At 36.7% G+C, this 26,320-nt stretch overlaps 1 pseudogene; it reads right to left on the minus strand.

The window, feature by feature from the left end:
- Positions 1-929: 929 nt before the first annotated feature.
- Positions 930-22,816, minus strand: LOC149140482 (pentatricopeptide repeat-containing protein At1g77405 pseudogene; annotated as a pseudogene).
- Between the last annotated feature and the right edge of the window lie 3,504 nt (positions 22,817-26,320).

Genomic DNA, 26,320 nt, shown 5'->3' on the forward strand with positions numbered 1-26,320 from the left:
GGGCTAGGGAACCTGTGGAGGTTTCCTGGGCTAGGAATTACTTCCTAGTTGGCTGGGAGGTAAATCCAGTTGGTAGTCAAGAAGAGCATCCCAGCTAGATCAAGAGCTTGGGGGCATCTCATTCAGACTATCAGAACAGGTATTTTTCTATTTACATATTACTCATGTAAGTGATTGAAATGAAATGCCCACTATTTAATTGTAGGAAATAAATTTTAATGGGAAAATATCATCACTTAAATGTTTAGTTAGAAATGAATTATTTCTCATTTTATTGTATTTGAAATTAGAGAATTTAGTTCTGTTAGAGGACCCTAGGATGGAATCCTCACATGTGGTATCAGAGCCCAGATTCAAAACCTGGACCCAGAACCCACTAAACCCAAATTTCCACTATAAGACCTTGTAACCCTCATAATTACTTGTAATCCTAATATCTATATCTATATATATATATATATATATAGATTGAATATGACATACAGAGGCCAAGCTATGTACAATGTTGTGATAGATATTGCGGAGGGAGCTATTGGAATGGAAATATTGTACCAATGCTAACTCGTTTCCACCCTCTTCCAAATAATTGGTTTCATATCAACTAGAAAGGAAATTGGTATATAGATGCTTTCTTGGGCTACTTGATGTTCCCCTTGGTGAACATGTTATCACAAATTAATTTGGATTTGCTGCCCTTTCCATCTCCCATTATAGCCTCCCACGGTGAGAAGTCAATAATGGATCGAGATCCAGTTTCCATGATTCTTTATGCCATTGTTGTCTCAATTTGTGCACCTATATGGGAAGTGGTGATATTCCAGGGATTCATGTATAGACCATGCACTTCACTCTTTTACATGTCTATCCCTAGCTTCAATTCCAAGCTCGATCTTCCTACATACCTCTGCTTCTGTTGGTAATCCATCTTTTCATGCTTTCCTAAGAGCATCAGTAATAAGCTTATATGTATAAGATCTTGGAATAGTGTCCTTAACAACCATTTCTATCAATACCTTACTACCTTCTTCCAACCAGTCCTCCTTCGGATAATGCATGACCAATTGGTGTATAAGAACTGCAAGCGGGAGATATGTTATTCTCCTCCATCTTATTCAACATCTCCACAGCTTTATCTACTTCATTCACAGTGCTATAATATCTGATGAATGAATTATAAGTAACCTTTTTAGGAGCACAACCATCCTAATGGATCTGTTAGAAGATTTCCAGGGCCCTATCGATTTTGCAATTCTTACAAGGGCTATCAATCAAGCAATTGTAAGTAACAATGTCCGACATAAAACCATCGTAACACATCTATTTAAACAACCGCTTTGCTTCCTGTAATCTCTTATTAACTGCCTTCCGAATACTTGTATGCATACTATGTTTGCAATAACAGGTAATCGGAATAGTTTAGGTGAAAACATCCGGAGGGAATCTAGAGCCTGACATTTTCATCTGATAAAATAGAAATCTCGCTTTGCTGAAATTCCCCACCTTACTCTCACTTTCTTCATTCCTTCTTGTTTTTTCACCTTGATCCACATGTCAAGATGTGGATACTCAAATGAAGTGGAAACGATTTTACCTCAAATTTGCAGCGAATTCAATCAAAACAACCAAAATATGACCACTCAAATGCATGGAACGAGGGGTTTGCTATTTAATGCATAAACCTATATCGAACAGGCAAAATGTGAGTAACCCAAAGCCTTAGAGAATACAATTTTAACTTCAGTTCAGGGACCAGTTCAAACAAACCGGGTAATTAATTCAAGCAAGACCACAATTTAATGATGCATGCTTGAATGTAGTTACAATGTGGTGACAAAGATGCTAATGATATTGTAGGTGATCGAATCTGGTTTGCAATGGAATTGTTTCTTTCGATAAAAACAAGCCAATGCCTCCTTCACTAGACCTTGTTTACCCAGGACTTTTATGACAAAGGTCACAGTTTTTTTTCTTACAAGACCACTTTCTTTTCTTGCCATTTCATGGAGGAACCTCCATAACATTTTTAGTAGGATTACCCTCGCTAGAGTCCATGCCATCTCCTGGAAAGTAAGCTAAACATGAGCAAACCCATCTTGTTTTCTAGCCCATGAATAGAATCTCAATGCTTTACCCACACCCTGTTTAACTGACAAAGGATTTCTAAGACCTCAGGATCCTCGTATAGATTGATCTTGTTGGGCCTCTTTCCAAAGGCATCTCTCTACAATGGGGAACCTTTTCTGGAATCCTTCTGCGTAATCTCTTTGAGAAACTTCTTTGAAGGGTTCTGAGTACTTCACAGACAATATCATTGGTCAATGTTTTGAGGCCAAGCCCATCGAAACCCACTTCTATATCATCTATCTGAATAATAATTTCCACGATTTTGGCAACATTACATGAAAAAAATAACACATTTTGAACTGCGTCTGTGCGAACATATTTGGGTAACATTTGGAGTTGTTGAATTTTCCAATTCTTGGCAAGTGGACATAGAAAATGTATGAAATGCAAAGAGAAGCAGTCGTGTTTCTATGAAAAATTATGAGGGGATGTGTTTATATATTTGGATCGTGGTAGGAGTGGACGGTTCAATTTGAAAGAATACAAAGGTTGGGCGTGTGTTCTCAAAATCAAATGCTAGAACATTGTAATGGTTTACCTCGCCTTCAGACTTTGCTCCTGCTATAATGCGTCATTTTTTGGGGAGACATTGTAGAAGCTGGTAAAACCTTCTAACATCATGCTCAATTCCCAACTCATGCTCGAAACTCTATGCCAACGAGATGTAAACTCATGGTTTTGCAACTTTCCTTCAGGGTTTTGCAGCTTTCCAACTTTCCTGTAGTAGTAGAAACCCTTTTGAAGGAAGCTGATACTGTGAATGAAGTTGAACTCCTTCTGGAGAGCAATGGCAAGAAGGAAGATAGTACGCTACCATCTGGGATTGAGCTTTGTGCAGATAGAGGACTAGTTGCAGATACCAGGTTATTTGAAAGGTATGGATTTCTGAGGTCCGATATTCATGATTTGATTCACAACCATAAAACTTTACTAAAATGCTCAGAGTCTGAAATGGAAAATACCCTAAAAACCCTCGAGGTTTATGGTCTAAGCAGAGAGACCTTGCCACTCTTTTTGCATTCCTGCCCCTCTGTTTTGAACGTTGACTACTTGAATCAATGGAACCCTCTTTTTTTTAGACTACATAAATACCCAAATAGAGAGGATATTATTGGGACGCTCTTAAATTATTGTGCAAAGTTCGGACTGGAACCTGTTGGTCCACTAAACTATGAAGAAAATGTGAAATTTTTGTTGGATCATAGAATTGGATCCTCTTTCATAGGCAGATGCTTGGAGAAGTGTCCCTTGTTATTCTTCTTGAATAAACACAATAATTTATAAACAAAGGTTAAGGTTTTAAGGGATACAGGAGTGAAGAATGGGACCATATATCTTGTTTTGAGGAAGTACCTGAATTTCGTCACTTATAGAACAAAATATCTGGCTTAAAAAATCAAGTATCTCAAGAGCATTGGTCTGACAGGAGAGGACATAGATCGCGTCTACTCCACATTTCCTGCATTATTGGCTCACAGCATCGAAGACAAGTTGAAACCATTGGTTACTGAGTTGGAGAGATTGGGCTTCACTGGTCATCATCTTGTAAAAACAATTGTGCACAATCCTTATGTATTTTCGATGAAGGTGGGTGGGGAGCTGTCAAGGTGTGTTTCATTACTAAATAGCTTGAAATGTAGAAAACCCTTGCAAGACAATATTTTGAGAGAGGTCATTATAACAGGAAGTAGATGGGTGAAAGCACGCCTTGAATATCTCATTAAACAAGGACTATCACATAGGGAAGCCTTCAAGTTGTTAGAAAGGGAACCACACATTATTATGTATGAATTGCAGTCTATAAAAGAGAAGGTTAATTTTCTAATTAGTGACATGGGGTTCCCTGTTAGGAACCTAGTAGAATTCCCTGATTATTTGGGTGTAAATTTTCATAAGCAAGTACTTCCTCGCTATAAGGTGCTTACCAATTTGAGATCCAAAGGTGCTCTTGTTGTGGAAGTTACATTGAAAAACTATAATGAAACTTACATGCAGACAATTTTATAATAAATATTTACGGCCCTATCCAGACTGTGAAAAGATTTTTGGAAATTATGTCAAGGAAGAAGAAAAAAAAAAAAGGAAGATAGCCTTAAACATATTGTCTTTCAGCATATTGGATGACTGTAATATTCTTTCTTGTTGGTGCTTTTGCTTGATTGGTTGTTGTGGTTATAACACTAATTGGGATCTACACTGACAACATTATAATTCAACGACAGTGCCTTAGTTCTTGAGCCTTATCAACTAAAGCCTGATCAGGTTATAAGCTAGCATACACTTTTGATTACCCTGTGCCGATCATTATGAAAGGGACCTTTGTAGTCAAAAGCATATGGCATTCCTTGGAAGCCATGAAACACAGTTTGATATCGAAAAGTGACTTCCTACAGTGAGGGCCTTCTTTCAATGTCCATAGATGGTTGCTATTCAGTTTCAAGATGATAAGCTACTAGCTAATATAACATGGTTCTCACCCAAAAACATAAAAAATAAATGATGATCAAATATTCAAAGACTTTGTATGACAATTCAGACAAGAGATTGGACGAGACTTGTAATAATGAAGCAAGAGAGCTGACTTGCTACATGCCATGTTGATTGGCTTTTCCCTTATAGTGTGAAGATATTTTCAAGAAGGTTGAGATGGGCATGAAGATCATATTAATTTGCAAACATGAAAAAATTGTGAGGTAGTTTAAGGTTGGCCTTAGGAAAATAAATCGTTTGAAAGGCGAGGCAGACACACAATGAGTAGGAATGACGATGACCGGTCATCATAATGTATAATTAATTGAGTAGTTCATGATGTCATGACTATAGAGGAAGGGGTTGTATGCGATGATATATTGAACAACTATATATTATGGTAGAGGGGACCTCAATTAAGAAAGTGCATCCTTTGTCCTTGTCCTTGTTAGATCAAGATAAGAACAGATAGTGCTTTGAGGTGGTAATAATGGATCATCTTATCTTGAGTGAAGAACACAAACATAATTAACATGATGTCTTCTAATGGAGGTAGCACAAACTCGATTCCTTCTGATCATGTACGAAAGAAAATACATAGACGAAGGTTTTCACAACAGACATCTGGCAGTTTATGGAAGGGGGGCTATCAGATGCCAAGCCAGTGCAAATGTCCTCACCTCTGGCCTTCAAGGCCTTGGGGTTGAAATGGTCAACGCTGTGATACTAGCGGGAGCGGAATCAATGACTTTGCATGACCAATCAAATGTTGAAAGGTAGTACTTGTATGCCAATTTTCTATTTTACTGAACCTGATATTGAAAAAACCGAGGTAGTTGCTTGTTGTAATAAGTTGTAGAAATTAAATGCTGGTGTTGCAGTTTTAGTTTCTGTTAAATCGAAGATATGACAGCAACACCTATTTTGTTGCCAGGCAATTTAGTTGATGCCTAATTTCTTAGGAAATGATGGAACTTCCAAGTAGTAATGGACTCCATATTCCATGCAATTGCAGGGGATAGTGTTCAGAGACATAGGTGTCGAGCAAGTAGTTGAATACAAACAATTTCTATCATAATCATAAATTGTCAATTGATCTAATCAAACCCAATGTTCAGGGACTATTTGGTAGTATGTTTTGTGACTTTGGGATAGAGCTTAATGCGTTTGATGTGAATGCCATGGAAGCACAGATGGGCATCATTTCTTCTGTTCTAACTACAATCCTACTCTTGTGTCATGTGTGGTTGATGATGAAAGGCTCCATTTCAAGGATGGTGATTTTGTTGTTTTCTCTGAAGTTAAAGTTATGAATGAATTCAGTGATGGGAAGCCAAGAAAGGCGGAGACTGGAAGACCATATTCTTTCCACGTCCATGAAGATACCACTAACTTTTGGATGCTATGAGATGGGTGGCATAATCGCTCAGGCAAAGAAATCCAAGCTCTTAAAGTTTCATGCACTTGAAGGTCCTAGCGAACTTCTTCTCAATGATTCTCCATGTTTGACTACCCTCCCCTTGTACGCTTGGTTGTCTGAACCCCAGATAAATTTTTTCATAAATTTGGGTGTTCCATTTTGCATCTTAGGAAGATGCCAATATGTCATTGATGTGGCAAAGGTTTTAAAATGATAGCTCACTGGTTAAGATGGATGTTAATGTTGTTGACTATAATGTATTCGAATATTTTGCAAGTGGTTTCAGTGGAGTGTTGTATCCCATGGCAGCTATATTTGGTGGAACCATTAGGTAGGAGGTTGTGAAAGAATGTCCTGGAAACTTTCATCTACTTTTCCACATTTTATTTTTGTCTCTCTGATCTATCCCACCCTTTTAATTCCTTGATTCATCTCTCTCAACTTGATGAAATTGCACATTATATCATTTAGTTTTATATAGGCAGTAGAGCATGCAATTATTGTATGATGGTCTCTCTGCCTAAGAACATTAATTATTTGTATTCTCATTCTATTCCTGTACTTCTATGTAGTTTTTCTATTTTGATTCATTGAATCTGTTTCTATACAACCCTTTGGGCCAGGGTACACATTGCAACATTGAATTTTCTTCTTTTCTCTTTTTCTTTTTTCCTCGCTTGAAATATATATATATATATATATATATATATATATATATATATATATATATATATATATATATATATATATATATATATATATATATATATCTATATATATATATATATAGATATATATATATATATATATATATATATATATATATATATATATATATATATATATATATCTATATATATATATATATATAGATATATATATATATATATATCCTAAAGAAATGCACCAGGCACTTACCTTCATTCTGAGAATGGTAACTAGGGTAAACCATATTAATTTCATGATAATCATGGTAGTCAACAAATGGCTCATGAAAGCATCATGTCACTAGCAGGGATTTGAACTTGGGTAAGAAGGATAATAATTGTTCCACCTAACCACTTGAGATAACCCCAGGTAACTCCTCCTACTACTTACATCTTAATGAGGAATGAATTTTAAAAATGAAATGGGGTTGCCTTTTATTGTGAAACACAAATTTGTATAGTGTAGATATTGCTTCCTAATGTGAAACACAAAATTTGGTATAATTTAGATATTTCAAATTTTTATTTTGGAATTTGAAAATTATGTCTTCGTTTCTGGTTTAAAATTTAAAAATCTAAATTATGTGCATCATCTTGGATAGTTGGTTTGGAAGTAAGAGAGCTTTATCTATTTTTTCCACCTGTTGCATAGTTTCACGAGTTTGTTTATTTTCTTTTGAACATTCTATACCATTTAACCTTACCTTTCACCATAGAAGCAAAGGAAGGAAACTGCTAGATACATATTTTTATGGATTAGAACAATCTGAGTGTCGATAAAGTTGTCTTTTGTAGATGCATTTGGGTTGATCGTTAATTGGACCAGCCCATATCATGATTGAAGAACCCACCTCTTGGGTTTGCTTTATTTTCAGTATTTTCTTCAAAGTTTTCACAAATATTCAATTGATGTTTTAGCTCTTAAATGCATGAAGATGGAAGATAGTGGCATTTATTTTTTGAAGTAGATTGTTAATTTTAGCATTTTACCAATAATAGATTAGAAAATACGAAAAACAAATCCAACGCTGCCTTTGAAGAGCTGAAGGGTTATAAGAGTGGTCAGAAGTGTATGTGATCAGACTCGACTTGTTGACAAATTTCTAGGTGGATTTTGAGTGAAGTATTTCAAACCCTGGATCGTCCCTAAATTTTTTTGACATTGTTATAGGGGATGTGTACCTCCCAACTTTCTGAAGACATCAAACAAGTAGAACAAAATATTATTTGAAGATAGGGTAGAGAAAAATGATCAAATTCTTCATTCCTTCCTGCAGAGGGAGGCATCTTTTCCAATACCCGGAACAGAGCCTAGGGCATCAGTGATGATGCAATCTCTTTCCTTATTCTGTGACCCACAAACAAAGATTTATAGAAAAAAAAGGGGGGAAAGCAATATGTACAAATGTCTACCATTATGCACTGGAATACTATGCGAGCATCTATAATATTCCTATTGAATTTGAGAAATGTCTGAATTTACCACATCGATCTATAAGACCTTTTAGAATAAAAGAGAAAAATTGGACCAATTTCCTATTGTCTTATACTACCACCCCACTTACGTAAAACTCATGATGTTTTTATGTATCTGTCCTATAACATTATGTTTCGGATGAATCCAACAAACTTGATTGGAGGTAATTATAGGTCCCAGATGTGGGAATCGTAATGGTTAAACCATTATGAATATTATACCATATGGTTTGATAGCTCAGGCATTGCTTGGTGGACCAAGTTAAGATACAATGGGACAAGTATAACCCAAGATTTGCTACCTAGGAGGACGCAAAGACTATATGTCGAAATTAACCCTCACTTTTGACCATTTATGATGTCCATCTTGACTTAGATAGCTACCTATGCTAAGGCTCTATTTTCAATTCCACGTTATTTATTTATGAACACTATGTAATATTAATGCATTTAGTTGGATAAGTGAAACTACTTACATAAATCATTAGATGGATTAGGTATTGATGATTGAAATGTTCGATGTATGACCTAATGTATGACTTACTTGGTTATGATATCTAGCGCATGACTTATTAGAGTTATTGTAGCTTCGTGTATGGATTAAGTGGATATGATTTATCTAATGTAAGATTTATTTCCAATATGAACTACAAAATTGATACGTGGATACAAGACTTAATAAGATGATGTTTAAGATCATGTATCTATATCTATTTTTTTATTATATATATGCATGGATGAGAACTAACCTGCAGAATGGGAAGAACTATATGATAACCAAGATCTACTCTTCCATTGGGAAGGTCGAGACATCCAATGAGGAAAGGTATGGTGTACATTGTTCTATTACATTTGGTATCTACTTGATATGCACTCTTATGACATGAGTAAAATGTAAATGATAGGTGGCAAGACAACCTGACTGGATTATTCGATGACAAGTCCAACCAGTGCGTTGACCCTAGTTGTGAGGAGGGGTGGAGGTATTTCCCACCATGTAACCTCCAAACCTAGAATCGTGGGAAGGCAGTGGTGGACACGCTCCCCTAGATGTGTGATGACGATTGCCAGTTGCCTACTGGGGAAGTTAGGTCGATATAGTCGACACTTTAGCCATATTGGTTTTATCAGTGGTTAGATTGGTATAACTGATGCCATCGTATATAGCAGCAGAGGATGGATAAGGTGGGAACGGAAGTAGGTTAGGAAGGATAGGAGGATATAGATCAGTTGGAGACTCTTGACGGGACATGATGTCATTGTCTGACTTATCAAATTTTACTACTATAACTCTCTCTCTATTTTGATATGCCTTATTTCCAAATTGATTCAAACTCCTTGTATCATTTACACTCTAACTTCGAGATGAAGTTTTCTGAAGGAGGAGTGTATGTAATGCCTACTTAATCTTATCATGAAAATTTTACTAGGGTTTAAATCACCTTAAAATATTGACTTATTATTATCAAGAAATATTGGTACATACCTACATTGGTGAAACTGTAAATTTAGCAATGATATAAATTTTGTTATTATTCCCAATTTACCTCCCAAAATTTTTAAATTTTGAGAAGACATAGTCCTCTTCAATTAATTACCAATTTATATATTCATCTCTCATCCCCAAAATTTCCTCTCAGATTTACTTGGGAGAAGACATGGTCCTCTACAATTAATTACCAATTTATATATTCATCTCTTATCCCCAAAATGTCCTCTCAGATTTTCTTGGGAGAAGACATGGTCATCTCCAATTAATTACCAATTTATATATTCATCTCTCATCCCCAAAATGTGCTCACAAATTTACTTGGGAGAAGACATGGTCCTATCCAATTAATTACCAATTTATATATTCATCTCTCATCTCCAAAATTTCCTCTCAGATTTACTTGGGAGAAGACATGGTCCTCTGCAATTAATTACCGATTTATATATTCATCTCTCATCCCCAAAATATTTACTTGGGAGAAGACATGGTCCTCTCCAATTAATGAACTAGTTTTATATTCATATCACATCCCCAAATGTCCTCTCATGTTTACTTGGGAGAAGAGAAGTCAAATGTAAAGATGATGGAGTAGTTATGACATTAATGAGAGGTGGTTGGGGTGGAGAGGAGAAGGGGGAGCATAAAAGGGGAAGGATGAAGGAAGGAGGGGGGATCCTTGGCTTGATTTTGGTATTGGTTTGGTTGTGGTTTTGGAGGATTTATTTTAAGATTAAGGTGGGGAAGAGAGAAGGGAGAGAAGGAGAGTATTGTTTATCCTTGACACACTACATCTTGTTGGACTTGGGTTTGGAGGGTTAGGGAACCTGTGGAGGTTTCCTAGGCTAGGAATTACTTCCTAGTTGGCTGGGAGGTAAATCTAGTCGGTAGTAAAGAAAAGCATCCCAGCCAGATCAGGAGCTCAGGGGCATCTCATCCAGTCTATCAGAACATGTATTCCTCTATTTATAGATTACTCATGTAAGTGATTGAAATAAAATGACCACTATTTAGTTGTAGGAAATAAATTTTAATGGAAAAATATCATCGATTAAATGTTTAGTTAGAAATGAATTATTTCCCATTTTATTTTATTTGAAATTAGAGAATTTAGTTCTATTAGAGGACCCTATGATGGAATCATCACAAGAGGGAATAACTAGGAAGCAGATAAGCAACCAAATTTGGCCTGTCATTTGAATGCATAAAGAAGTATAGTGAATGAAATAGAGGAAACACTATTCATTCCCTAATCATGGTCAAGTTTTTCAATCATTGGACTAGGGAAGGCACTCTTGGCACGACCAAGAGATTAGAAAATTAAAGCAACATGGAAAATTTGGGGTTCGCAACTATATATCCCTTGCCCCCCCCTCTCTCCCTTCATTCTCTATATTTCCTCCCCACCCCTTCCTCCCCCTACCCTCCTCTCCCATGTCACTTCTCCTCCCTAGCCCTTGTCACCCTTCTCCATTCCACTTCCTGATGCCTCCACTTGATACGATCCATCTCCCACTCCCCCGAACCTATCTCATCAGCCTTTACTTAGCTCGGACCATCCTCACGCCTTGTGGCATAGGTAGGCTCGCCTTGCTGCCACAATGTGGCTGCTCCCATCACATATGTACTACACATGGTTCCGGGAGGTCTCACAGCATGAGAACCTAGCCCTCATGGCATATAAACTGTTGTAATGGTCAGTGATCCAACACAGGAGAATTTAAGATAATGGGAGAGCATGAGAAACATTTAATCCCTCTGATCTGAATTGCTTAGACCACACGTGAGAGGAAGGCATGGGTAGGGATAAAGGATGAAGCAAAAATATGGGAAATTATTATGGATCATTGGGATCTCGACTTCATAAGTACCAATTTCCAGTCCCGCATTAGAATCTAGATCTGCATATTCTATAAATGGGTAACAGTTTGATCTTATGTCATGGTTTTTGGTTAGTTTCTTCTGAGGTGGTCTCTACAAAGGCCTAACGACTGAGGGTGAGGTCACTAAGTAATAGTTGTGGGTTTTGGGTCAAGGTGTTGGCCATAAGGGTGGTCACTGGTGGTGTGTGCAGTTGGCCAAGGAAGTTGTGTGTTGATAAGTTGATAATTTGTAAGCTGAGTGTTGGTAAGTTGAGTGTTGGTAAGCTGAGTGCTAGTAAGCTGAGTCAGGTGGGGAAGTTTAAGCAGCAAAATCAGGGCTTTGTGTTGATTGCCTAGAATAATTATGAGTGGGGGGTTCACGACACCTTAGATATTGGGCACTCAAGTAGCTCTCCAGTGCTGAAAATGAGTGTGGAGAGTAACTCAATGGAGGTGGGATCAACGTCTTGTTCCTGGGGCTGTCGGCGGCCTAGGACGAGGGGTTCAAGGGAGGCAAAAGCTTAGAAAGGTGGCATTAATATGCATACATGCAAGGACTGTGTGCAAGAGCATATGGAATTCAAGGAGGCTCTAACTATTTTGCATAGGTGCATCTGAGTTAGCAACAGAAGGAGGCATTGGATACGTAGGAGTAGCAACTCAAAAGGAAGGAGAGCATCCGACAATTGGAGGACGAGGTGGACGTGCGAAGGCAACAAATTGAGCATCTAAAGCTCAAAATGGAAGAGAATAGCCTGAGCACTAATGGAGAATATAATGGACTCGATCTTAATAGTCCACCACCGATGGAGGGGTAATATGATTTCTCTCTCGGTTTAAAAACATTTTTTTATGGCAAACTATACGTGTAAATATTCACTATATCAGTATTGTAGAATGTATAGCCATAGGCTACCAGTTATGGGATATTTTTTTGGAATTTTGGGAAAAAAATTCTCAGGGAAGGGATGGGGAACAAATGAATTTTCAGAAGCCCTCAATAGGCTCAAAATTTTGATGTAAAATCCCGATTGTGAATGCGAACAAGCGTGATTTATATATAAATATACTACTCTTTCTAGTTAAAAAAAAATTTACACTTCCTATATTTTTATTTAATTATATATATATATATATAAGTTTTGATACATACATTAAATCCATGATGAAAAGTTCATTTAAAGTTCAAATATATAAGCATTTTGACTCTTTTCTAATTTGTACCATATCATTTCATTATATAGTGTGTCATACCAGAAACATTGTCTTCATGTGCTTGCACCTAGCACACATCATGTGTCAAAATCAAACATTATAAGAACTTTTGTTATGGAGTATTTGGTTGGCATGAAGTTTTATTAGTTTTGCAAATAGGTTTATTTCATTTTTTACATATATTTACATATTTCTTTTCTATGAATAAAATGCATTATTTATAAACGAGAAAAAGTGTAAGTTAGATTTTCAAGGTCACATTTTTCGATTGTATTTACATGGAACTCAATACTTTGGTTGATAATTTATCGAAATAGACACTCTATTTAGTTAATATATTTAGCCTATATTATTCTACTTGAGTTTATAAATGGTTTTCTTGTCAACATTCTTTCTATGTTAACATTTTTTTCTTGGATTAGTTTATATGTATTATATGTAATTTGCAGATCCATCTCCCATACACCCCCAAACTATATCCCTTCAGAGTGTTAGGGGATATATTATACATGGTTGGACTAGATCACGTAGTCATACTAGAGTGTTTGTTGCACTCGTAGATCCTCGCTCCAACACAAGTTGGAGTGTCAAAGGTAGTGTTTCTATCTTTGTTGATGATCTTGCTACAGATAGTGGACCTTCTTCACCTGTTACATTTATACATATTGCATTTTAAATCCTCTTTAAACTTTATCCGTTTATGTCTTGAAATAGACTTTAATTTTTAAATCATCTTCAATTGATGTGTTTGAATTTAATGTATACATTATTATTGTTCTAGTTTGTTATGTATATATTAAATTATGTTTATGATTTGCAGATCCTCAACAGGGTCAGGAGAGCATCAAAGTGCAATGCTGATCCCTCCATGGAATGACGCTATAGCTAGTGTCACAATTGAGGATTTTAGAGCCCAACAGACATGGATCACATGAGATTTGGATAAAATCTCTTCTAGTTCACCTACTAGGCGTAGTTTGTCTCTGATGTTGGATAACATCAACAAGTTAATTGATCTATACCAAAGGGAAGGGCCATAAATCCACCTCCTATATTCTATACATAATATTAGGAGGCTAGAGGTTAGAGGCCGACATACTTGAAAGGCAGTGAAAGACGCCACCAAGAACATTGATATTCATGGGGAGTCGTTTGACATCCCTCCAAAATGTTGTGTTAGACATGCTAGTCTAATTCCACTAAAATATTTTAATAATATTGATGTGGCCCATTTTTTCTATGATCGATTGATTGCAGCTTGGGGCTAGCTCCCCCACCATTTTTATATGTAGATTTTGTGCTACATATGAAGCCACATTACACCAACACTGGATCTAAATTTTATGGACCTCGTTTGGGACATAGTGTTGTGGGGAAAAATGCCTATGCAGGACGATCCTATCCACCTAAGGTGTGACAATGCCTTAGCAACAAACAGACACAGCTATTCTAGTATTCTTCCTTTATGAATTAAGAATGAAGAGAGATAGATGGACTAACCGGTGTCTTCCGTTTGTCCCCCGATCCGGTTTCTCTTCTCTTTGAGAGTTCCCAGCTACTTGCCTTCTCGCTCGCCCAACTTCAACAGGTTTCTGCAAGATCACAAGAAGAGAACACTACACAAAGACATAGATTCATATTCATAACTAGTTCAAGATTAGAAATAAACTAAACATACTGATGCAATCATACATCAAATATACATCAGTATATAGGAGAAACCAAGATAGCTTTATTGATGAATAACAAGGTTCAGGAGGAGATACAACCAAGAGGGCTCCAATCTAGCATCTACCTCCCAGCAAATGAAATTCCTATCTTCACCTTCCTTCAAAGCATTAAGCACCCAATGATTCCAATCTCAAACCAACAGTAATTCTTTGCAATAACAAAATTCCAGCCTCCTGGATCTCATGGAGGAGAGATCCATATATAGATGTTTGGAGAGAGGATGAGTCAGCTTGAGATCTGACTAGTGTCCTCTCCCTCTGTCAGTTCTTGCTTCCACTTGGAGACTAAGAGCCTCTTACTCATCACTAGTCGAATTCATTGAGGCAAGTGTCATTGGAGGAGATTCTGGAAGCTTCCAGGGTCTTTCCACCTCGTTGAATGAACTTGCCATTTGTCATTTCCCGCTCAGTGCACCCTGGTAGTGCTTCTACCTGCGTTGCAGTGCACCTAGCCAGTGTAATCTCTGGATTTCAGCGCAGACAACTAGTGGAGCCTCTGAATTGATCCTAAATTGACTTGTTTTTGAGCAGTTTCTGGTGGAGAACTTCTGTGAATTGTTGTGGTTTGTTAGCCTTGTTCCTCTAGGGGTAGGAACAACATGTTTAGGGACTTTGGATCCCTTAGATTATGGACATTTCATGCTTATAGCTGTAAGGCACAAAAATGTCTATAACACATAGTTATGAACGTGTAAGGCTTATAGGGACCCCACACATGTAGCACCACCTTTGATATTGTTGTCACGACCATCTCGTAGCGTGGTATTTCTGATGGAGCTAGAGCAGTTATCAAAACTTGGTGCTAAGACTAAGCATACCATTGAAGATAGCATGCAGAGGACATTGGCCATTGTACATGTCACATTGCATGGGGAGATAAGAAAACCACCTTCGTTGCCTCATGTCCCACTAGTTGCATTACATGATGATTCATATCTCGAGAGTCTAGGTCATGACCAACTTTTGTCATATGCACGTACATGTTATGATACCAGCTGTGACACTTGGAGTGTGCACTACCCACGTGACATAGACCAGGTACATATATATGAGACTTTTGACTCTTATCTTCAAATTTTACATTATTTATATTAATAAGTTTGTATCAGATTGAATTTGTATTAATAAATTCATGATAACATGCATGCACAACCCAACTATACATATGAGCTTATGAGGTCATATAAGGGGGTAGTTGACTAGTCAAAACAACCTCCTCTAGTGCATGTTTCAATGGCTCATTCTCCTCCACCTCCACCTCTGCCTCATAACACTCATGAAATAACAGTTGAGGTGAATTTTTTTATTCATAATATTTCAACAATTTTTTTTTTAAGTTACATGTATGCATGCTAATTAATCCGTAGACTAATTATAATTTGTCTTTGTCATTGTGTACACAGGCCCAAATGTAGAGGGGTGTCGATGTTGTAGTTATGTGCACACATGAGTGGGATTTTGGGTATGGAGGCATTAGGCCACAGGAAGGGCATCACCAAAATGAGATTGACCAGACCCCCATCCCACCTGACTTCCATTTGCACTTGACTGAGTCATAGGTTGGGGACTATTTAAATGCACAATTCAAAATCATTTATTTCCATATTGTTTATATTTTTACAAATAATGTTTTAATTAATTTGAATTTGAATCTCACTCTACACAACATAACACACGTAAGAGTTATAGAAGTGATCATTTCTAGAGTGGACCATAGCTAGTTTGTATATTTTTAGGCCCATTTCATAGGGCATATTCACATCTGATGTACATACATTGTATATTTTCATACATGGACAATTTGTGGATGCATGAACATTATGTCAGTTTATGGATGCTAATTATTTCAGTTTGTGGATGTTCATGTGTATAATGTTATTTGTATATATTTTCATATGGATAATTTATTAGCATACATAGCTAACAAGATAACAATTTTGACTTCTCAAGAAATAAACTAAGAAAATAAGTACAATCTTAGACTATGATGTAGGTCATTTTGATACTTAAAATGAACTAAAATATATGTTCATTGTTCAATCAAAATATACAAATATGATTGAAATACATTTTAAATTCAATTTTAAAAGATGTCTTCAACTAGAAATTTTCAACTAATAACATGTTTTTTAAATTTTATTTATTTAAGGTCATCTACAATAGCTTAGTCATAACACATTATATGAGTCATATGTATTGGAATTTAATATACCAAAAAAATAGTTAATGGTATGTTATTCGATAATTTTATGAACATTTTTGAATTTAGTTCGCTATCAAATGTTTCAATCAATTCCTTATCTTAAGACATTCAATTAAGAACATTCAAGAAGTAAAATTTTACAAAATAGCAATTTTGATTTCTAGTTTTATAGACTCATGAAATAATTACAATATTAATAGTTTTCATCTTGACATTTGAATTAAAATCATTGAAACTTTTAACATACATTGATTTGGCACTAAAAGACACTTTCTACAAGCCAATATGACAACTAAAATTTATATTTTGTAAAATTTTACTTCTTGAATGTTCTTAATTGAAGGTCTTAAGATAAAAAATTGATGAAATACTTAGATAGACAAATAAATTTAGGAAAGTGCATAAAATTATAGGAACATATAACTAATTGTTTAAATTAACATACATTGGCTAAACTAAAATACACTTTCTACAAATTCATTATTAAATTGATGTACATCATATATTTTGGTTCATTTTAAGTATTAAAGTGATTTGCTTCATAGTAATATTGTACTTCTTTCCTTATTCTATGAAACTAGAATTCAAAATTGTTATTTTGTAAAATTTTACTTCTTGAATGTTCTTAATTGAATGTCTTAAGTTAAGGAATTGATTGAGACATTTGATAGCCAACTAAATTTAGGAACGTTCATAAAATGGATCATATCAACTTGGTTGTTATATACTGAAATGGATTTTCTAGAAACCAAATATGTATGACATGCATATAGATCTATGAAATTTCTTGCATGCTCCACATGAATAATATACACATGACATTTAAAAAATTTAAGCTGACAAATTTTAATTAAATCTAAATCTAAACCCCTATTGATTCTAAATCACCTCCTTGAAATTTGGTGTACTTTAGAAACTTAAGCACCTAAAGGAAACTAAAGCTTATATAACATATATGTACACCATTATGAATCCATCCTAGATAAGAGGGAAACATTTCTTATTCAAAATTATAAAACTACAGGAGTATTCAACTATCACATTTATAGATTACAAAAATCATACATTTGAGATCTCTTATACTAGATTAGATTGCACTTGAATGCTATAGACTCAACATAAGGGCTTTCCATTTGCATCATCTACTCATCTGGCCAATGAATCATAGGAATTCAAGTCTCCATAATACATTCATCATTTGATTCTGTCATCTTCCATCTCCTTGGCTTGCCTTTCTTTGTTTTTATTTCTATGAGATTGATCTGAGATGCTATGACTAGATGATTGTATTGACCAGATATATATTCACGCATAAAATCTCTATAATTGATCTGATCAATCTATTTTTTAACCTTTTCAAAAAAATGGCCTATCACAACCATGTGTCCAATTTGGTATGTGAATTATTCATCTTCATATGGTCTCACCAACCTACTTTTAACCTGTGTGCATCACATCAAATAGTAGGCCACATTCTCTTCATTCCCTGTGGGGTTAGTGACAGCAAAAACATTGCCTACAACCAAAATGCAAAATATGTATTAGTTAAATATGTTCAAGATTTCAATTAGTAGATGAAATTGTTAATGATAAATGAGCCACATACCTTCCCTTACAAGATCGGATACTTGATCATGATCAAGTGAAATAATGTCCTCTTCATTGTGCATATCATGCCATGTCATAATTGGATGAGGTACCTTTGGATTAAGAGGGACATATTTCCATCCTTTCATGTACCCATGCTTTTCACGATGATCAAGTCTACATCCATCAACACTAATGCAAAACTCACAAAAATATGTGAGTTTTCTTGTCTCGATGGAAAATATTCCCCCCATGTCTTTGCTCTGCATTAAGTGTAATTCTCGTGTTCCTTCTATAGTATTACAATACCAAGGAATATATTTATTCACATCGCCAAGTTCAATATTCTAGAAGAACCTATGCACAGGCCTTGTAGAATCATGACCTTCATGTCCTAAATGGGATCTACACTAGTTCACCATCTCTCTTGATGATTTGAGTCGATCTACATCATGACTCATTTGGTAGCCCTAAGTGCTCGCTTCACATAAGCACTTGCACCATCATGCTCACCCTTTCCATGTCATGTTTCAAAGTAGCTCCAAGTATGCTAAATTTGTGTCTTCTTGTGTAGTCGACTCAACCAATAAAAAGTTTGTGTTGAATTGAAATGCCCTGCATGATCATCTGACCATATCCAATGCTTCCTGAATGATATGCTTTTTTTTTTAATGATTCATAAATCAGTTCAAAACAATGATGCATGAAAAATGTGTCATGATCATGATCATCATTTATGTAAAAGTGATACTCCTTAATCACATCACGTGACTCATCAGTGTTATCCATACCATCAATGTTCAATTGTGCATGTCTGTACAAAACATGTTCTAATATTGACACTTGGTCTAAGTGATAATACCCACTTTGTATCCTTGTTTGAGAAGAGAATGTGTAATTCTCAGAAAATTCCACCACTGATAAGATTGTGCCTGTCTAAAATACTTCGGGAGAATGCTTATATTCAAACGCTTTCCACCTAGACATGTGTGAGTGTTTGATATATTTATATATTTGATTTTGAAACACCCCCGTTAATTGTGAAATAGGAATCGCCTCCTAAACATAGTTGATCCTCTTAGGTGGCGGAGTTGAAGAAGATGGTTGATTTCCCATGACATACTCGTAATGATTCCATGTGATGGTGGCATATGAAATCCTAGACTAGTTGGTAATCAATAAGAAAGTTCCTATGGAGCAATGTCAAATCACCACATTCAATGCATCTTCTCCCACCTATACATATTTTCTTGTAATAGAACTCTTCTGGCTCCCTTCTGCAAAATATTGATGAAACAAAATCACGCATTGTAGGAGGAGGGTCATCATGACAATTCTTCTTGTAAAATTCCAAGAAAGTGTCATAATGAAGCTTAAATTCAATATGATATCGGCAGCAACATGTGTCACAGATTGTATTAGGCCTAATAAACCATGTCTTCAAATTTTGAAACATTCTTATGTGTATCTTCACATGCTAATTGCTTTCTTTAAATTCCTTGAATAGTGCAACTTCTGCCATTTCTACAATGTGCTTAGCATGTTCCTGATACTCATCTTTAGCTATGATATGTTGTACGACATGCTTTCTATCTAGAATAGCACGAGAATGGCTCTCCCAAAATTCTACCACAAATTCTTTGATTCATGTTGTAAGCCTATCTTGGTAGGGTTTCCTGGTGAAAATAACCTAACAAGAAGATTCATCATTTTAATTCACTCAAACCCTGTATGTTTGTGCAAGGGCTTTCTCTAGACATGGAGCAATTTTGACATTATTGCAAACTTTTGTTGTCTTTATGTACTTGGTGCAACAATAACAGTTGTTATTGCCCTGTACGTATCTCGAACATCGACTTTTATTGATTTTCCAAACATAGTGGATTCCTTTGATATATTTTCAGTGGCATTCATACTTCTATTCTTGCTTTTGGAACCTTGGACACCCAAAAGCTTTATGGCATGTTTTAGTTTCTTATGTTTGATCAACCCATGTAGTATTTGGGATTATGCAACAACTGAATGTTTCTCAAAATGTTGTCGAATGATGTTATTGACATGGTCTCTAATAGTGCAAGCAGGGATAGGCCCTCCAAGGTTCTCTATTATGCTTGCATCTAAATTTTTTGCAAACAGCCCACCCCTTCACAAAACACTGCAACTCCCTATTATCCTATCAACTTGAGAGGAAACAAATTGTTCTTCTAGTGGTTGATTAGCTTGATAGGGAAAATATTTTTCCTCCATTGGTACATTAGCTTGACATGGCACATGTTCAAAGAGAAGAGTTTTAAGTGAAAATCACATCATAATTCATTTGTCGACGCATTTCGAACCAACAAGTGTGGTTCATCATCAAGACAAGTTGAAGAACCAGATCATGGCTACATGTTAAATAGAGAGAGAAAATCATTCGACAGCTATATTTGACCATGAAACGACTATATTGGACCAGGTAACTAAATTGGACAAAGAGATAAGGACAGGGAAAAAATAATTAGTTAATTAATTAATAAGTTATTTTTGAGTATAAATGAATAACTAATTAATAGACCTTTTTATTATTTAAAACTATATAAACTATATACAAACCTTATATTATTATTATATGAAATAATAAGAAAAAATAATAAATGTTTATTAAATGGATAACCTAATTAGTCAGATAATTAGTTAGGTCAAATATAACCATTGAATGATTTGCTCTCTCTATTTAACCTATAGCCATGATTTGGTTCTTTAACTTGTCTTGACAATGAACCACACTTGTTGGTTCAAAACGCGTCGACAAATGAATTACGATGTCATTTTCACCGAAAACTCTTCTCTTTAAACTCGACATGGATCACAGAAGCCTAAATTCAACAATGGCACATGTTGTTCCCCTAGTGATAATTGATCATCTTAATAGGGTACATGTTCCTCTAGTGATTGATCAGGTCCATAGGGAACATCTTGGTTATCATTTAGTTGATTAGCTTGATGGGACACATCTTCTTCCTCAAGTGATTTTTAAATTTCCATCGCTACATAGTGGAATAAAAAATATAATTTTAAGTTAAGTGAATCATCATCATAATAGAAGTGAATAATAAATCTACACAAGTTTATTTAAGAAATCACCAAAGGTGGAAGGTCATAATATGATATGATATTAGGAAACTAGGTAGCAAAAGTTGACATGGACCAAGGGTTATAAGTTGAAACATGGGAATAAAAGGGTTTCGAGCTTAGGGAATGATCCGAAAATGGGGCACTTAGGCTTCTTGTCTAACTTACAAGCACCTCTCCCACTTCCAAAGCTTAAATATTCCCAAGATCTAGTGATTAAACAATGCGGAATTAATAATGTGCTTGACAATAGGTGTATGCTGGTGTTTATTTTAAAACTGTTTATGTGCTGAAAATTGATTTGCTTAAACTGATATAAAACACATAATAGTAAAACAATGTAGCAAATGAGCATCACACATAAGACAACAAGTTTAATATGGAGTTCACCCAAAACTCTTGGGCTACATCTCCTTGAGCTCTAGTCAACTCAACTAGGCTCTCTGGGATTATGGTCTAAGTTCTTTTACAAGCTCCACGCTCAACTCCACTGGTTTACACAGAACACAATGGGTTCAGAACACCATTTTATCCCCTGGCTATGAAGCTCTCGACTTTCTGGCTCTAGGGTCTCGCTCTAGATCTATCTCTGGTGCTCGGCTCTAGCTCTGGCTCTCGGCTCTAGCTCTGGATCTCAGCTCTGGCTTCTTTGCCTCTGGCTTTGGCTTTCTGCAACTTTCAGCTCTCTGGCTTTTCACTTGACCTCCAAGTGACTCCAAAGACTCCCTCAACTGCTCTGCACATTAGCTTTTCTCTCTCTCTACTCTCTTGATTCTACCTTTTTCTCTATTGAGTTCTCTGCCTCCTTTGAGGTACTTTTCCAGCTTTTCGGCTACCCTAGCCATTTCTCTGCATACCATCATCTCTCTGTGCCTCTGCGGCTTTCCTGCTCCTTGTCAGTTCGACTGGCCATCTAGCTCTACGACTTTGTGGCTTCAAAATGAATCATTTCCTATAAAAGCGCTCACTTGCAGCGCGACATGAGGATCTGGAGCAGTTACAGAGGTTTCGGGGCCTTCTCTTAGGCAGAACCCGAAAATGGAGAAAATTTCATTACACAGATATTTCTAGAAAATACATTACCGGACGTGAAATCCGGACGTGAAATTCCATTCAATCGCCCTTAAAATCCCTATCGGGTCCACCATTAGGCGTTATATTGCATCGCATAAGCGTTTTGGGTAAAATCCCAAATACATGGGAAATACGTGAAAAACCCAACAAAATCCTTTTTATCGGACTTGAAATTATATCAAAATCGCCCTAATATCGTATCGGGTCCACCTTGGGTTGCTTTCACAAGCTCCACCATTAATCTGTGGGATCTCTGATCCAACGGTCGATATCCAATTTCAGGCGGCTTAGGAGTAGGGAGGTTACTCGCCCGAAAAGGCGGTTTTCCTCTCGCCTCCGCCAGCCACATGTTGACCAGTGGGTGGGATTGGGCGGAGGCAGCCCAATACCGCTTTCCACCTAAGGCTTGCTCGATATCCTACCTTATCGGAACTCAAAACTTATCGAACCGTGCCTATAGAGTCCATCGGGTCCGACGTTATCACCCCTTTTACACCGCTGCAAGGTGACGTTGCGATGCGATATATTGCAATCGCAAGTCGCGTTGGCCTGGGGGGTCCGTCCTTTGCTTCGTGGCATCGCCGACACTGATCCACTGATATCAGTGATCGCAATATTGCATTGGCCGGGGTCTCACCATCAAGCACAGGCCTATCTCCGACCCAATACATCGGAGATCGAAGATCGGGGGTCTCTTCCCTTTCCGCTTAAGTCCATTTCTTGGACCCTTCTCCGATGTGATTTCCCTTTATAAGGGTTTTTGGCCATTTTTAGGGGATTTTGCCTCCTTTTCCAAAGAAAAAGGGCATTTTATTTCTGCGATAACTTCTACATCCTATGTCCATTTTTGCCCATTCAAGTTGTAATAGATTCAAAATGAAAAGATCTCTACCATGGGGCTATTTCCAGGAACTTCCTTGGACTTTCATTTTCCTCTATGAGGAACACTTAGACTTAGGAGTCTATCCAAAATCAATTTTGGATCATGCCTTCCCACTAAAAGAACTTTTGGTCTCGAAAAGACTGATATACTGATTTGAATAGTAAATGATAGTAACAACACCATATTCTTTTAGCCTCCATATACATTTCCTTTCAATAGTGCCTCTGAACCAAAGCCTTTGACCACTCTCCTTCCTAGATGTGTTGGTCCTCCTAGGAAGAACTGCCTTCCTCCTTGCCTTCCTGCAGAACTCCTGCTGAGATGGTCATAGAAGGTAGTTTGAACTTTTCTGCCTTGATCATTGATCCAAGGTGGCTCAAAAAAATGTGAAGTACATCTGCTCCACAAAACTTTCATTTGTACCTGTTTGAAAAGCTGTCAACAACAATTGTTAACAACAACAGAAATACAGACAACAACTGGATGGCCTAAACTCCTGCTTCAACAAAAGAAATAGATTTCACATCTTGTGAATACCTCCATGTCTTACATCTGCATACAAATGATGGACTAGATAACAAGCCCACAAAACATGCCTTTAAAACAAATGACCCTTCAAGTCAAGCATGTTCAAATACAAGGAAAACATTAACATCCCTGTGTTCATGCATCTCATGCTCATGCATGCATTTCATCCTTCAACTTTCACTTAAGCACACTGTACTTTTGAAGTTGAAATGAAATATAATGTTGTAGCAACAAATTGAGCCCCCTACTCAGCTTTTCCATTCACCTCCTTGGTAAGAACCTGCAACTTGCATCTCATTAACAAAGAAATGAAAATAGATGCATCAATAGACATGCAACCTTAATTGGATAAGAACTCTAACCATTTCTCACCAATCCCTTTCAAAGGTACTATCTTTGTCTACACATCAGCATCAACGTGTGAATCATCCTGAACCACAAAATCCATGGAATCTTCCTTTCCATTTCTGCAATCTTCTCTTTCCACTTTCTTCAACTTTTGTGGAAGCATTTCTAGATTCAGAGTCCAATATCTTTCAGCAAGATGCCCTTGCTTATGCCAGTAAGTGCAACACATGTGCATCCTCTTGACAGCATGATTTGCCTTGTCCAATGGACCTTTGGCTTCTTGCTTCATTTCCTTCAAAAGTGTCCTGTATGTGGCCATTCTCTTCCAACGTCTAGAAACATTATGGTTATCCAAACCACAAAAGGAACATGCAATTCTTTTCCCATATCTATGTGGAAATTTATCATGCTAAACATAATCAAAGGGAATATGATAAGAACCAGATTTATACCTTTCCCTTTCACTTTTATTGCCTTCATGAGGAGGTGAAGCAAATGAAGAAGTGGCTCCCTTTGGAGTACCATCAAGCTCTTCAAGGCTGTTGGAGTCTCCACAACTCACTGGTTCAAGTGTGTGCTTCTAAACACCTGCATCCTGCAAATGATGCTTCAAGCTATTGCATTCCTCTTGAATACAATCTTCACACTCTTGAGGTGGAAGACCTGTAATGCAACTCCTTCTTGGATCTATTTGAATGGTCTTCATGGCAGCTTTGTAACTTTCTCCATAAGCTTGTCCATAGCCAAGACCCAAATACTTAGGCCTTTCCTTAACTATTATTGGCTCAAAAATACCTTGTGCATGCTTACCCAAGCCTTTTCCTTCATAGCCCATCTTGGACATTAACTTGGAACCTATGCTTCTAGTATGTTTTTCAAAAGAGCCAATATAAGCATTCTTAGAGGAATTTGAAGACAAACTAGAATGGTTTACCTCTTCTTCAAGCTGATACTTGACCAAGGCTTCTTTGGCAACAAAGAGTTGTGACTCCAACTCATGCATCCTTTTCAGGTTCATATTTGCAATATGAAGCTGCCTCTCCATTTCCTTCAATTTGTCAAAAACCGATTGCTTCTCTTCCTTCATGGAATTCAACTGCTCTCTAAGTATGTTGCTCTTCCTTCCCTCCTCACACATTTCTCTCACCTTGTGCATCATAATGAACAAGTCTTGCTTCATGCCTTCATCAAAGAGTCTTGTCATGCAAGAGGAGTTTGAGGACTCACTTGTAGAAGTTATCATTATGCAAATGAACAAAATAACTTCAATCAAGATTAACAAAGAGCTTATTCAACAACCTTTTGCAACAAACCTCTTGTGCTTCAAGGATTGCCTTAAGGTCCTTTGGGATAAGAAGAATGCCTTCAACCCTTCTTCCTTCTTGTCCTTCCTAGACTGAGCTATCAATATCTTTCCCTTCACCTCTGCAACTCAGAAAATAGTCAGTCTGCAACAAGCATACAATTAATTAGACAATCAATACTTGACCGCCCAAACACCTTTCAGAAAAGCAATCTCTACTCTGTCAATCAAGCATTCTGATATAACCTTCTTTAAAGGTGGGGTTAATCAATCTCAAGCTCTGATACCACGTGATCTGAAAATGGGGCACTTAGGCTTCTTTTCTAACTTACAAGCACCTCTCCCACTTCCAAAGCTTAAATATTCCCAAGTTTTAGTGATTAACCAATGCGGAATTAATAATGTGCTTGACAATAGGTGTATGCTAGTGTTTATTTTAAAATTGTTTATGTGCTGTAAATTGATTTGCTTAAACTGATATAAAATATATAATAGTGAAACAATGCAGAAAATGAGCATCACACATAAGATAACAAGTTTAATATGGAGTTCACCCAAAACTCTTGGGCTACATCTCCTTGAGCTCTAGTCAACTCAACTAGGATCTCTAGGATTATGGTCTAAGTTCTTTTACAAGATCCATGCTCAACTCCACTGGTTTATACAAAACACAATGGGTTCAGAACAACATCTTATCCCCTGGATCTGAAGCTCTCGGCTTTCTATCTCTAGGCTTTCGCTCTGGCTCTAGCTCTGGCGCTCGGCTTTGGCTTTGGCTCTCAGCTCTGGCT

This window comes from Pinus tabuliformis, chromosome X (assembly GCF_031772625.1).
Source record: "Pinus tabuliformis cultivar Carrire ecotype Pingquan chromosome X, CPIR1, whole genome shotgun sequence".
Lineage (NCBI taxonomy): Eukaryota > Viridiplantae > Streptophyta > Pinopsida > Pinales > Pinaceae > Pinus > Pinus tabuliformis.